The sequence below is a fragment of the Mya arenaria genome, chromosome 13 (assembly GCF_026914265.1).
Source record: "Mya arenaria isolate MELC-2E11 chromosome 13, ASM2691426v1".
Lineage (NCBI taxonomy): Eukaryota > Metazoa > Mollusca > Bivalvia > Myida > Myidae > Mya > Mya arenaria.
Window position 1 is genome coordinate 34,424,208 of NC_069134.1, and position 14,766 is coordinate 34,438,973.

The window sequence follows — 14,766 nt, forward strand, 5'->3', positions numbered from 1 at the left end:
GACATCTAGTTTCAGGCTGCAGTTCTATGTAGAGATGGAGAAGACATCTAGTTTCAGGCTGCAGTTCTATGTAGAGATGGAGAAGACAACTAGTTTCAGGCTGCAGTGTTCTATGTAGAGATGGAGAGACATCTAGTGTCAGGCTGAAGTCCTATGTAGAGATGGAGAAGACAACTAGTTTCAGGCTGCAGTTCTATGTAGAGATGGAGAAGACGACTTGTTTCAGGCTGCAGTTCTATGTAGAGATGGAGAAGACAACTAGTTTCAGGCTGCAGTGTTCTATGTAGAGATGGAGAGACATCTAGTGTCAGGCTGAAGTTCTATGTAGAGATGGAGAAGACAACTAGTTTCAGGCTGCAGTTCTATGTAGAGATGGAGAAGACGACTTGTTTCAGGCTGCAGTTCTATGTAGAGATGGAGAAGACAACTAGTTTCAGGCTGCAGTTTTATGTAGAGATGGAGAAGACAACTAGTTTCAGGCTGCAGTTCTATGTAGAGATGGAGAAGACAACTAGTTTCAGGCTGCAGTTTTATGTAGAGATGGGGGGACATCTAGTGTCAGGCTGAAGTTCTATGTAGAGATGGAGAAGACAACTAGTTTCAGGCTGCAGTTCTATGTAGAGATGGAGAAGACAACTAGTTTCAGGCTGCAGTTCTATGTAGAAATGGAGAAGACAACTAGTTTCAGGCTGCAGTTTTATGTAGAGATGGAGAAGACAACTAGTTTCAGGCTGCAGTTCTATGTAGAGATGGAGAAGACAACTAGTTTCAGGCTGCAGTTTTTTGTAGAGATGGAGAAGACAACTAGTTTCAGGCTGCAGTTCTATGTATAGATGGAGAAGACAACTAGTTTCAGGCTGCAGTTTTATGTAGAGATGGAGAAGACAACTAGTTTCAGGCTGCAGTTCTATGTATAGATGGAGAAGACAACTAGTTTCAGGCTGCAGTTCTATGTAGAGATGGGGGGACATCTAGTGTCAGGCTGAAGTTCTATGTAGAGATGGAGAAGACAACTAGTTTCAGGCTGCAGTTCTATGTAGAGATGGAGAAGACAACTAGTTTCAGGCTGCAGTTCTATGTATAGATGGAGAAGACAACTAGTTTCAGGCTGCAGTTTTATGTAGAGATGGGGGGACATCTAGTGTCAGGCTGAAGTTCTATGTAGAGATGGAGAAGACAACTAGTTTCAGGCTGCAGTTCTATGTAGAGATGGAGAAGACGACTTGTTTCAGGCTGCAGTTCTATGTAGAGATGGAGAAGACAACTAGTTTCAGGCTGCAGTTTTATGTAGAGATGGAGAAGACAACTAGTTTCAGGCTGCAGTTCTATGTAGAGATGGAGAAGACAACTAGTTTCAGGCTGCAGTTTTATGTAGAGATGGGGGGACATCTAGTGTCAGGCTGAAGTTCTATGTAGAGATGGAGAAGACAACTAGTTTCAGGCTGCAGTTCTATGTAGAGATGGAGAAGACAACTAGTTTCAGGCTGCAGTTCTATGTAGAGATGGAGAAGACAACTAGTTTCAGGCTGCAGTTTTATGTAGAGATGGAGAAGACAACTAGTTTCAGGCTGCAGTTCTATGTAGAGATGGAGAAGACAACTAGTTTCAGGCTGCAGTTTTTTGTAGAGATGGAGAAGACAACTAGTTTCAGGCTGCAGTTCTATGTAGAGATGGAGAAGACAACTAGTTTCAGGCTGCAGTTTTATGTAGAGATGGAGAAGACAACTAGTTTCAGGCTGCAGTTCTATGTATAGATGGAGAAGACAACTAGTTTCAGGCTGCAGTTCTATGTAGAGATGGGGGGACATCTAGTGTCAGGCTGAAGTTCTATGTAGAGATGGAGAAGACAACTAGTTTCAGGCTGCAGTTCTATGTAGAGATGGAGAAGACAACTAGTTTCAGGCTGCAGTTCTATGTATAGATGGAGAAGACAACTAGTTTCAGGCTGCAGTTTTATGTAGAGATGGGGGGACATCTAGTGTCAGGCTGAAGTTCTATGTAGAGATGGAGAAGACAACTAGTTTCAGGCTGCAGTTCTATGTAGAGATGGAGAAGACAACTAGTTTCAGGCTGCAGTTCTACGTAGAGATGGAGAAGACAACTAGTTTCAGGCCGCAGTGCTATGTAGAGATGGAGAAGACAACTAGTTTCAGGCTGCAGTTCTGTGTAGAGATGGAAGGACATCTAGTGTCAGACTGAAGTTTAATTTTAAGATGGAGAGACATCTAGTGTCAAGCTGAAGTTCTATTTTAAGATGGACTTGACAACTTGTGTCAGGTTACAGTTAAATCTCAGGCTGCAGTTAAGTGTAAAGATGGAGTGAACAACTTGTGTCAGGCTGCAGTTCTATGTGGAGATGGAGAGGACAAATAATAATAATAAGAAGAAGAAGAAGAAGAAGAAGAAGAAGAAGAAGAAGAAGAAGAAGAAGAAGAAGAAGAAATAAAAGAGAATACCCGGCCAGCTCGGGTCCCGGCATATATAAATCTTGCTGTGTTTGAGTTGCCACAAAGTATTTTAAATGGTTATTACCTAAAAAATAATTAACATGGAAATGATTTCACGGCATATATTATAATGTTCATATAAAAAAGAAGAGTTTTCTTTTTCTACTTCTACTTCTACTTCGTTACTGCCTAAGGCATAAGAGTATCGGAGGCAAGTGGTTACTGGAGGTTATTGGTTTGTGTCAACAACTTTAAATCTAATCATAAATCATGCATGCCATATTTTTTGAAAGGCTCCCGAGGGAATTTTGTTCAGAATTCAAGGGAATTTGAGTCCCATACCGGCGGATTTTCATAATCGACATTTTCATAATCTTTAATTCTGAAGGATATTCATCCCTCCACCGGGGAACCGGGGATGGTTCGATATTCAGGGGGGTGCCCCGCCGGGGGATATGGCATGTATGATGAATGAATAAGTTCTCTAAATCATCATTATTTTTGCTAATTCGTCAGTATGCTACATGCTGGGAGGAGAGTTGCGATTTGTTATACTCTTGAATACAAAAATGTACATCGAAACTGCTTTATTAATTTATTTGAAAGACAATTATGATCAAATGGATGAAACTCATCCAAAACTTGCAACACAGTGAACTCTCATCTATGTCCACGCGCACTGTCACAGCAAGAAGACGTACGCTTCAATATAACCGTCTAGCACTCTCAGTGCTGGAGGCTTGCGTCGAGCAGACGAAGTAAACGTGTTAGTGCCAACGCTTCGCAACCGCGTCTACACGTTAATGGAAAAAACAGATTCTAGCTCTAATGGCCAAAGGCAAGTGTTGATATTGTTATCATGCCAATCTTTTTTATTTGCATCGCCTTCACTAAAAATGGTAATATTGGGACTGTTCGACTTTTTTACATAATGTTTATTTCCTTTATTGCAAAGATAGTCTGTAAATATAACGTGTCGATGTAACACGCATCATTGAATTCTGCAGTTATACGACTATATTATACAGACCCACAGCAGAGCTATGTATAGGATAGACAACGAGTGGACGTATCTATGTATAGGATAGACAACGAGTGGACGTATCTATGTATAGGATAGACACCGAGTGGACGTATCTATGTATAGGATAGACACCGAGTGGACGTATCTATGTATAGGATAGACACCAAGTGGACATATCTATGTATAGGATAGACACCGAGTGGGCGTATCTATGTATAGGATAGAGTGGACGTATCTATGTGTAGGATAGAGACCGAGTGGGCGTATCTATGTGTAGGATAGATACAGAGTGGGCGTATCTATGTGTAGGATAGAGACAGAGTGGGCGTATCTATGTGTAGGATAGAGACCGAGTGGGCGTATCTATGTGTAGGATAGACACCGAGTGGGCGTATCTATGTGTAGGATAGACATCGAGTGGGCGTATCTATGTGTAGGATATACACCGAGTGGGCGTATCTATGTGTAGGATAGACACCGAGTGGGCGTGTCTATGTGTAGGATAGACACCGAGTGGGCGTGTCTATGTGTAGGATAGACACCGATAGGGCGTATCCATGTGTAGGATAGACACCGAGTGGGCGTATCTATGTGTAGGATAGACACCGAGTGGGCGTATCTATGTGTAGGATAGACACCGAGTGGGCGTATCTATGTGTAGGATAGACAACGAGTGGACGTATCTATGAATAGGATAGACAACGAGTGGACGTATCTATGACATGTATACCCGAGCGCAGCGAGTCCGACTGGTCCGACTTAGACCACGTGAACTAAAGCGAGTAGGGTTGGTTCTTGTTCTTAAATCTAAAGACTCATAAGATCCAAAATCCACTTAACATTGTATACCGAAGACAATGCGTATTTTGGTGTGGATAAATCACGAATTTTCTATGGTAAGGGAATCAATATTTACCGTACACATTGCAAGGCAAGGATTTTAACCTATTTGCCATAACTGTAATTGTCATATCGGAATTCCGTTAAGAGTCCAAAGACGGAATGGTTTTGAAACGGGTGTTCGAAAGACTAAATTGAATATTATTTTCTGCATTAATGTAATTGATATTGATATCGACATGAGACGTATCTGTCATTTTTCTTTTACATCAAAAAGGGTTCATGATTTGACGTTTTTATCTCATTACCGCTTTCAACAATGCACTTTAATTTTTATTTGTAACTTGTGGGAAAAGATGTAATGTGTTTTTCAATATTATTAACTGTTGTTTGATGTATAATTATCGCCATTGAACTAGTTATCAACGCTAATAGAGATAGGTCAAAACTATCTAAAATGAGAACAGCATCATACACAAGTCTGTGTTTTTCGTATATGGCACAGTGGTTGGAGCAGTTGGAGGGAGGTCTTTTGGTGATAAAGTTGACTTGATATATATAGATCGGAAGATACACCACAGTCGGAGTTGAGAACGCTATCCTTTGACTTTCTGTATGCCTAGACGTTTTACGCAATCATCAGGTTGTCTAAATATCCTATGAGTTCCAGCCAAACACACCATGCCCCGACCCCTACCTGGTGGGGTAAAACTTCTATAGTGCGTTACTTACTCTTAAATAATGATTTTGTCGTAAACGGCTTGAGTAAAGGGTTTAGATAACTAAACTTGTGGCATAATACTTACACTTTCAGAAGGAATTCACCACGATTAATATAATCAATTGCAACTTGCGCTGGGTCGTTTTTCATTATTCCTTATCTTATGTGCCTGCTGTTAACAGTATTTAGGTTTCATTGAGACAAAATAGATACCTACAACTAAAAGCATATTCAATGATTAGGCCTAAAAAAATATATGTCCGTTTCGGGTAACCCGACCCTACCTATAAAAATACGCCGACCCTAACTATTTTTTTCCGTTTCTGAGCAAAAAAAAATATTCGTTAGCGAATACGGAGTTACGAAGGGCGGATAAATGCAGATTTTAATCAGAATTATTGTTTATATGATAAAACAAAGTCAGGCAATGACAGTAATGTAGGAAAGACTGCCATGTGCAAGATGTTGAAAAAAAAAGAAAAAAAAATAAAGAAAAAAATAAAAAAAAATCCCTACCTAACCTACTTACAAATTTTGGGAAGGTTACCCTAAACAAACAATTTTTGGCCTTATTATAAAACCATGATAGACATTATAAAAATAGGTGCCTGATAAGTTACAGATTACTTCACTTAATACCATTCTATAACCTCATATCCTATAGAAAACGACAAAATCAATATTTTTCAATGGTATTATGTTGGAAGTCTCAATGAAGCGATTTGGGAACCCTATTAACACATACAGCATGAACTTGCAACATGAGCAAAGTATGTCTTATTAACAACATGCCTGACAAAAATGGAGCTTACAGACGTGGTCGACTGGCCGAGGAAAAACTGGGGAAAACTCAGAAACCTCTGCCCTTTTGTCATCCAGATTTACAGGATTTGTCACGTACCACTAGATGTCGGGCCTCATCACCCATAAGCTCCTTAACAATTTGGTATAAAATGCATATCATTTATATGATTCATGTCACGTACTGTATCAAAATATACAATTTTCAATTACAACGCTATGTATACAAGTGGGAACAAAAGATAATTCATATGATGAAATTGCATAATAACAGAAAACTTTCACCTTAAAACATTTTACAATTGTATCGATGTGAGCGGATCGGCTTACCAGCGCTGAATGCCTTTACATTCATATACGCACGAAATACTCGTGCCTGTGAATCACTCGTGCATATAAAACGCCACCTCGCGGTTATTCCATTACAAGGGAAAATAATTTTCTTCTAATTCGTTTCACTCAAACACATAAAATAATATTTTTCTTGGCCTATGAATAAAGTTTCATGCTTAACTGTTCATCAAATGTGATCCATTTTGCCTCGAGAAAATCGTGTATATATACTTCTGATGGTACAACGTATATGAGAAATGGAGCAATGGAATAGCGAATGTGTCTTCTTACGCTTGTAAGCGGATCGTGCACGAGAATTTCGAGAAATCCCAATAGCCCATATGTTGTTTTTAGAAAGGCTATAATAATAATCTAATGTTTATCTTTCGCGAAAATATTTCTATCTGTCAATTTATGAATATGTATTTATTCATTACAGCATTTATTTACTCACTAACATATGCAATACACTTATCTTCGTATAAGTCAGATACAGTTTACGTTTGTTCGTTATTGCGTGGGAAAAAACTCATACTGTTTCTATTACTTAGACCTCTCTCGAAACGAGGAAGATCACACTTCTTCAATAAAATAAGGGTTGAAAGTAAATGTAAATTATGTCCACAGAATTCTTTTGAGTCAGAATTTCAGTTTCTACTATGCTATTCCACTTAAAGTGATATACGTAGAAAACATGGAATTAAATCAAACTGGCCTAGCTTAATTAAATTTAAAATTTGTATCAGATGCGATGAAGTTTTTTGCTCATGCACGTTTGTGTCTTGCCAATATCAATATTTGTTTTGTGTAATCGGCCAAAGGCAAAATGCTGATTGGCAAATAAAAACATGTGACATGTTTTAAATAAATAAATGCATATTTTAACATCGCCACACCAGGACAGTACACGCTATATTAACATAATTCATCTAATCACTGCCAGGACAGCAACCACTCTAAATTTTAAATATCCTAACACAAGAGACGTTGGAGGGATTATAATGCATTCAAACAATGTGTTCTAGCCTCTGGACATGTGTACAATTAGGTTTGAGTGAACGGAGTCATGTGTGGTCAACCTTGCAAATATACCTGTGTAAGCTATACCTTGGTCAGTTGAAACGGGAAAAACAAAAAACAAAAACTCTTATAGTGGCTGCTATGAGGAAAATCTTGTCTGTTTCCAGGTTTTTCTATTGGGTTGTGCTTAGATTCAATATTTTGTTGGATTATTGCGTTGGAGTATGCGGAACTGTTTCCATCGAGTTTTCGCTTTTCTTTTACTTGCTATTTGTGAAACAAATCGTTCAGGACATTCAAAGGGTACCATATTTCAGCTAAATAGTGAACTATTTACAAGAATGTCAGCTTTATCTACATGTTTCTGTCGAACGATTCTATATATAAGTGCTTAGCCCGGATGTATTTAAAATCAGTTTTATATCATTCAAATAGTCGCTGACGTCTGTCCACGATTCATTGATGCACACCAACGACGTATGTACCTTCGCCCCATGCAGCTGCCATTGAAACACCAACAAAAGGCAAGTTTAAGTTTGCTCTTTCGTTTGTATTAGAATGAGTTTAAACAAAAGTTATCTCTTTTACATTTTAGTTATGGCACTATCTGCACTATTACGATCATTTCTCATGAAGTGCCAAGCTTAAACTGTTTTCTCATAAATATGTCACTTTATATTTCAAAGCTTATCATTTATAAACTACAATTAAATGGGAAGAAAATGAATCAATTACTCTTTTTTGTTGAAGTAATACATCATGAAACATTTTCATTAAACTATTTGTTTTAATATGTTTTTATTGAATAAGTGATTGCACCAGTTCAATGGTTCAACACTTTCAGCGTATATGGTACCGGCATTGTCCAATTATCCAACCGGAAGTGATGCCCCTTGCAGTGGAGTTGGCTAGGTAACCAGATAGCTATGGCCGACAACTCGCTGATGATGACTGGGCTGTACCAGGTAAGCAGTGTATCATCGATTATGTTTTACAATTGCTTAAAATAATCACACAGATTTTGCACATTATTTTATACTTTTTTTGTATCTTGACCATTCATTAGGATCTGTACATTTACATTGTTGTTTAAAAAAATAACTTATAATTTGGATGTGTCCATTTGATTTCTTTGGTTGAATATAGGAGCCTTTATTTCCGCGTTTTGTAAAATAGCATTCTGGAAAAAGAACTTACTAACGATTCAGATGTATTTAATCAATCCACAAACTCACTTGTTCAGATTCCTTTGCATTGTACTTCATGTACTTATTCTTAGGACCTAAACACTCAATCAACAAGGTTGGCCTAACCTTAATTACCTTACAACTTTGTGCACGTGTCACCAGTCACAATGTTCACAGGAATAGAAAGCTCATTTATTTAATTTTAAAATATATTTTTGTAACTATTAATTATTTTTTACTACATCAGATCAATGTTACAGCGTCCACGGTACCCGAAGTGGCCAACTATCGAACTGTAGTGGATGCATTTTGCAGTGGAGTTGGCGAAGATGCGTAATGCGCCTACAGTAGCAGTCAGGTTTGCGTAAGCTTATGTGGACAACTTCATCAACAAAGATATGTATTAGTTTGCTCACATTTTGATTTAGTTTTTATATGCACTATTTGACTCAGCATTGTCTTTTTTAACCTAGTCATCTTAAAAGAATGTTTTCACTTAGTATGCCACTTTATATATGATAGCCTTATGATGAATTAATTAAAATATATGGATTACATTTATAAAGGATCTTATTAAATCAATTATTTTATTAAACATATCAATGGTTCTTCGACTTAATGATTTCTTTTACCAAATACACGAACATGGAAAAGGCATTTTCTGTTGGTTTTAGAAATCTTACAGTGAAAATGCTAAAAGGTGCCAGCATCCTTTCCTAAGATTTCTTTAACCGAACCCAAGTAGCAAAAAATGTTTATTTCATTTTCGTGCATGTCAAAAATTAATATTTTTAAATAAAATGTTTCACATTGGAGGGACTTCAATTGTATGAGTTTAAACGTGTTTTGTAATTAACCTGGTAGGAAACGCTTATGAAATGAGAGTGCAAAACACTATAAAATTAATTTAATTCAAATGCATATATTTGTTTTATTAACATGATTTAATTGATTTCGAATGATATTTGTTTATAACTACTTAAATCACATGTTTAACAAGTGTTCATTTTATTGTGATGTTTACTTATTTTATATATAAATTACTTATTGAAATAAGTTACTGTATCGGGTTTTTTCATACAAATATTAATGTAACAGCGTCCAGGGTACCCGAAGTGACCAGCCATCCAGCCGCAGGAAGTTCCCTTTGCAGTGGAGTTGGCGAATATGCGTAATGCGGCTACAGTAGCAGTCAGGTTTGCGTAAGCTTATGTGGACAACTTCATCGACAAAGTTATGTATTATTTTGCTCACGTTTTTGTATAAGTAATTTGTTTGCACTATTTGATTCTGCATTATTTTTTTAAACAATTCATCTTAAAAGAATGTTTTCACTTAGTATGCCACTTTATATATCATAGCCTTATGATGAATTAATTAAAATATATGGATTACATTTTTAAAGGATCTAATTAAATCAATTATTTTTTTAAACATATCAATGATTCTTCGACTTAATGATTTCCTTTACCAAATACACGAACATGGAAAAGGCATTTTCTGTTGGTTTTAGAAATCTTACAGTCAAAAATGCTAAAAGGTGCCAGCATCCTTTCCCAAGATTTCTTTAACCGAACCCAAGTAGCAAAAATGTTTATTTCATTTTTGTGTATGTCAAAAATTAATGTTTTGAAATAAAATGTTTCACATTGGAGGGACTTCAATTGTATGAGTCTAAACGTGTTTTATAACTAACCTGGTAGGAAAGGCTCATGAAATGAGAGTGCAAAACACTGTAAAATTAATTTAATTCAAATGCATATATTTGTTTTAGTAACCTGATTTAATTGATTTTGAATGATATTTGTTTATAACTACTTCAATCACATGTTTAACAAGTGTTCATTTTATTGTGATGTTTACTTATTTGATATATAAACTACTTATTGAAATAAGATACTGTATTGGTTTTTTTATACAAATATTAATGTAACAGCGGCCAGGGTACCTGAAGTGTCCAGCCATCCAGCCGCAGGAAGTTCCCTTTGCAATGGAGTTGGCGAATATGCGTAATGCGGCTACAGAAGCAGTCAGGTTTGCGTAAGCTTATGTGGACAACTTCATCGACAAAGTTATGTATTATTTTGCTCACGTTTTTGTATAAGTAATTTGTTTGCACCATTTGGTTCCGCATTGTTTTTTAAACAATTCATCATCTTAAAAGAATGTTTTCACTAAGTATGCCACTTTATATATCATAGTCTTATGATGAATAAATTAAAATATATGGATTATATTTTTAAAAGTTCTTATTAAATCAATTTTTTATTTAACATATCAATGATTGTTCGATTTGATGATTTCTTTTCCCAAATACACGAAAATGGAAAAGGCATTTTATGTTGGTTTTAGAAATCTTACAGTGAAAATGCTAAAAGGTGCCAGCATCCTTTCCCAAGATTTCTTTAACCGAACCCGGGTAGCAAAACATGTTTATTTCATTTTCGTGTACATCAAAAAATAATATTTTTAAATAAAATGTTTTTCATTGGAGGGACTTCAATTGTATGAGTCTAAACGTGTTTTATAATTAACCTAGTAGGAAAGGCTCATGAAATGAGAGTGCAAAACAATATTAAACTGATTTAATTCATATGAATATATTTGTTAAATGAACATATTTTAATTGATTTCGAATGATATTTGTTTATACTTTCTTAATTCACATGACTATTGTTTAACAAGTGTTCACTTTAGTGTGATGATTGCTTAATATATATATCAACTACTTATTGAAATAAGTTTCTGCATCGGTTTTTTAATACACATATCAATGTTACAGCGTCCAGGGTACCTGAAGTGGCCAAGCATCCAGCCGGAAGAAGTTCCATTTGCAGTGGAGTTGGCGAAGAGGCGTAATGCGGCAACAATAGCAGTCAGGTTTGCGTAAGCTTATGTGGACAACTTCATCAACAAAGTTATGTATTATTTTGCTCACGTTTTTGTATTAGTATTTTGTTTGCACTATTTGACTCCGCATTGTTTTATAAACAATTCATCATAAAAGAATGTTTTCACTAGGTAAGTCACTTTATATTTCCTAGCCATATGATGAATTAATTGAAATATATGGATTACAATTTTAAACGTTCTTATTAAATCAATGATTTTACTAAATATATCAATGATTCTTCGAATTAATGACTCTTTTTTCCAAAGACACGAAAATTGAAAAGACATTTTATGTTGGTTTTAGAAATCTTACAGTGAAAATGCTAAAAGGAGCCAGCATCCTTTCCCAAGATTTCTTTAACCGAACCCGGGTAGCAAAACATGTTTATTTCATTTTCGTGTACATTAAAAAATAATATTTTTAAATAAAATGTTTCACATTGGAGGGACTTCAATTGTATGAGTCTAAATGTGGTTTATAATTAACCTGGTAGGAAAGGCTCATGAAATGAGAGTGCTAAACAAGATTAAACTGATTTAATTCATATGAATGTATTTGTTTAATGAACATTATTTAATTGAGTTCGAATGATATTTGTTTATAACTACTCAAATCACATGTTTAACAAGTGTTAATTTTATTGTGATGTTTACTTATTTTATATATAAACTACTTGTTAAAATAAGTTACTACCTCGGTTTTTCCATACAAATATCAATGTTATAGCGTCCAGGGTACCTGAAATGGTCAGCCATCCAGCCGGAAGAAGTTCCCTTTCCAGTGGAGTTGGTGAAGAGGCGTAATGTGGCTACAGTAGCAGTCAGGTTTGCGTAAGCTTATGTGGACAACTTCATCGACAAAGTTATGTATTATTTTGCTCACGTTTTTGTATAAGTAATTTGTTTGCACTATTTGGCTCCGCATAGTATCTTAAACAATTCATCTTAAAAGAATGTTTTCACTAAGTATGCCACTTTATATATCACAGCCTTATAATGAATAAATTAAAATATATGGATTTCATTTTTAAAAGTTTTTATTAAATCAATTATTTATTAAACATATCAATGATTGTTCGATTTAATGATTTCTTTTCCCAAATACACGAACATGGAAAAGGCATTTTATGTTGGTTTTAGAAATCTTACAGTGAAAATGCTAAAAGGTGCGGCATCCTTTCCAAAGATTTCTTTAACCGAACCCGGGTAGCAAAACATGTTTATTTCATTTTCGTTTACATCAAAAAATAATATTTTTAAATAAAATGTTTTTCATTGGGAGGACTTCAATTGTATGAGTCTAAACGTGTTTTATAATTAACCTGGTAGGAAAGGCTCATGAAATGAGTGTGCAAAACAATATTAAACTGATTTAATTCATATAAATATATTTGTTAAATGAACATATTTTAATTGATTTCGAATGATATTTGTTTATACTTTCTTAATTCACATGACTATTGTTTAACAGGTGTTCACTTTAGTGTGATGATTGCTTATTATATATATAAACTACTTATTGAAATAAGTTACTGCATCGGTTTGTTCATACACATATCAATGTTACAGCGTCCAGGGTACCTGAAGTGGCCAAGCCATCCAGCCGGAAGAAGTTCCATTTGCAGTGGAGTTGGCGAAGATGCGTAATGCGGCTACAGAAGCAGTCAGGTTTGCGTAAGCTTATGTGGACAACTTCATTAACAAAGTTATGTATGCTTTTGCTCACGTTTTTGTATAAGTAATTTGTTTGCACTATTTGGTTCCGCATTGTTTTTTTAACAATTCATCTTAAAAGAATGTTTTCACTTAGTATGCCATTTTATTTATGATAGCCTTATGATGAATTAATAAAAATATATGGATTACATGTTTAAAGGATCTTATTAAATCAATTATTTATTAAACATATCAATGATTCTTCGACTTAATGATTTCTTTTACCAAATACACGAACATGGAAAAGGCATTTTATGTTGGTTTTAGAAATCTTACAGTGAAAATGCTAAAAGGTGCCAGCATCCTTTCCAAAGATTTCTTTAACCGAACCCGGGTAGCAAAAAATGTTTATTTCATTTTCGTGTACATCAAAAAACAATATTTTTAAATAAAATGTTTCACATTGGAGGCACTTCAATTGTATGAGTCTAAACGTGTTTTGTAATTAACCTGGTAGGAAAGGCTCACGAAATGAGAGTGCAAAACACTATAAAATTAATTTAATTCAAATGCATATATTTGTTTTATTATCATGATTTAATTGATTTCGAATGATATTTGTTTATAACTACTTCAATCACATGTTTAACAAGTGTTCATTTTATTGTGATGTTTACTTATTATATATATAAACTACTTATTGAAATAAGTTACTGTATCGGTGTTTTCATACAAATATTAATGTTACAGCGTCCAGGGTACCTGAAGTGGCCAGCCATCCAGCCGCAGGAAGTTCCCTTTGCAGTGGAGTTGGCGAAGATGCGTAATGCGGCTACAGAAGCAGTCAGGTTTGCGTAAGCTTATATGGACAACTTTATCAACAAAGTTATGTATTATTTTGCTCACGTTTTTGTGTAAGTAATTTGTTTGCACTATTTGGTTCCGCATTGTTCTTTTAAACAATTCGTCATCTTAAAAGAATGTTTTCACTTAGTATGCCACTTTATATATCATAGCCTTATGATGAATTAATTTAAGTATATGGATTATATTTTAAAAGGATCTTATTAAATCAATTATTTTATTAAACATATCAATGATTCTTCGACTTAATGATTTCTTTTACCAAATACACGAACATGGAAAATGCATTTTCTGTTGGTTTTAGAAATCTTACAGTGAAAATGCTAAAAGGTGCCAGCATCCTTTCCCAAGATTTCTTTAACCGAACCCAAGTAGCAAAAAATGTTTATTTCATTTTCGTGTATGTCAAAAATTAATATTTTTAAATAAAATGTTTCACATTGGAGGGACTAATTGTATGAGTCTAAATGTGTTTTATAACTAACCTAGTAGGAAAGGCTCAAGAAATGAGAGTGCAAAACACTATAAAATTAATTTAATTCAAATGCATATATTTGTTTTATTAACATGATTTAATTGATTTCGAATGATATGTGTTTATAACTACTTAAATCAAATGTTTAACAAGTGTTCGTTTTATTGTGATGTTTACTTATTTTATATATAAACTACTGATTGAATTAAGTTACTGTATCGGTTTTTACATACAAATATTAATGTTACAGCGTCCAGGGTACCTGAAGTGGCCAGCCATCCATCCGCAGGAAGTTCCCTTTGCAGTGGAGTTGGCGAAGATGCGTAATGCGGCTTCAGTAGCAGTCAGGTTTGCGTAAGCTTATGTGGACAACTTCATCGACAAAGTTATGTATTATTTTGCTCACGTTTTTGTATAAGTAGTTTGTTTGCACTATTTAGTTCCGCATTGTTTTTTAAACAATTTATCTTAAAAGAATGTTTTCACTTAGTATGCCACTTTATATA